The sequence below is a fragment of the Hevea brasiliensis genome, chromosome 16, assembly GCF_030052815.1.
Source record: "Hevea brasiliensis isolate MT/VB/25A 57/8 chromosome 16, ASM3005281v1, whole genome shotgun sequence".
NCBI lineage: Eukaryota > Viridiplantae > Streptophyta > Magnoliopsida > Malpighiales > Euphorbiaceae > Hevea > Hevea brasiliensis.
In genome coordinates, this window is record NC_079508.1 from 62,060,216 (window position 1) to 62,061,954 (window position 1,739).

The 1,739-nt window shown below is 40.5% G+C and overlaps 1 long non-coding RNA gene across 1 annotated transcript; it reads right to left on the reverse strand.

The window, feature by feature from the left end:
• Positions 1-451: 451 nt before the first annotated feature.
• LOC131174471 (uncharacterized) lies at positions 452-1,503 on the reverse strand. The gene is made up of 2 exons (XR_009144781.1): positions 1,246-1,503; positions 452-671 (listed from the first exon to the last, which is right to left on the reverse strand). It is a non-coding gene; the product is annotated as an uncharacterized LOC131174471 (long non-coding RNA).
• Positions 1,504-1,739: the final 236 nt, after the last annotated feature.

The window sequence follows — 1,739 nt, forward strand, 5'->3', positions numbered from 1 at the left end:
CCTATTAGGTCTTATAAGTTGAATTTTTGTATTTAGGGTTATGGAATTACTATTCATTTGACTAATTGGGTAAAATGTTGACTTTTCATATATAATAGGTAAGTTGGTTCTAATATCACAATATGTCACATTTTACATTTCACATTTGTTGGCATTTGTTACCAATTCCATTTCTAAATTTATTGCACTTTATTTCTGTCACGACCCAACCTATGGGCCGGACCGGCACTAGGACCTGGGCCAGTCTAAAGCCCCCGAGGCCCGTAGTAAGCCTAACTGTTCATTAACCCAACTCTAAGGCCCATTTGGGCCCAATATCAAGAAAACAAACGGACAGAGTCCGGCCATAAAATGGACTTTCCAACGGGGAGTTTTCGACTCACCCGACCTGTAAACATAATAAATACTCAATTTGGGAGCTCAGCTCACCCTCCACATACTCATAGCATCATAAAAGAAATGGGAGCTCAGCTCCCTCATCCAATCCATCAAACAGACATAGAATATTAAGTTTACAGGTCCAACATGATAATAATATTACAGACCAAATTCAAATAATTACTGCTAACACATGCGGAAATTCTAGGAGTAAATAAAATTACACAAATATTGATAAACAACCTGCGAGGTAGAAAAGCAGGTTAACCCAGAATAAAATATCCTCCTGTGGCCTGAAAAATATTGAACAGGAGTGAGCGTTCGACTCAGAGAGTAAAATATCAATTTTAACCATAATCTCTATAACTATCTAAAACTAATGCAACCTGTGGAATGAAATGCAACATCAGCAATAAATTCACATCATAGCATCAAAAAGGTAATTTGGAGCACTCACGCACCCTGTAGCATCAATCATAACATATGGGAGCTGATCCCCTATACAGCTCTCTTAAATCCAACCTGGTGCCAGCGAAGAACTCAAGCCGGACTTTCGCTTAATAAACCAAATCGAGGGTCCCAGCGAAGAACTCAAGCCGTGACTACCCCTCGAAGGATCGGGTCCCAGCGAAGAACTCAAGCCGTGACTACCCGTCCTATCCATAGTCCACACCACATCACACGCACACCAACGCACGCACACTGCTCCAAATTACCGCAACAACATCATGGCACTTTAACAGTTATCAATGCATCATAAATCGTGCCTAGAGTTTAACTACATAAATATATGCATATAAGTGATGCATGGGCATGCTGAACATATAATAATATCGAAATTACAATTAAAATTAATATTTTACTCACAGACTTGACGGCAATCACTGTGGCGGCTGGGCGGAGGAAGAAGGCTGTCCCGGCTCACCTTTGCCGATTCCGACTTCGGGAACGCGCTCGGGATGCCTGACAATGGTGGGGTAGCCAAAACCTCGATCCAATTCGGAGACTTTTCCGGTAGCTGGTCTGTCTGGCCGGAAATTCACAGATCCGGACAACTGTCGAATTTTCGCGAATTGAGGATACCTACACGAAGCCCAATAATAATATATAAAAAAATAAGAGGTGTTACAATTTCAATTTTTTAGATTTCATGCCTTAAATTCACTATTCCATTGGTCATTGTTACAGTAAAAATTTGGCTAAACTCTCCTCTTCAAAGTTGTTCCTTATTGTGTCTTCTTTAATTTTCTTTTTGAATCACTCCATTTGGAGTTTTATAGCTCAAGTTATGCTAAATTTAATATGACTGGTCGGATTCATATCTACCCAGAATTTCTGGGCAGCATCGGGGACTGGACAGT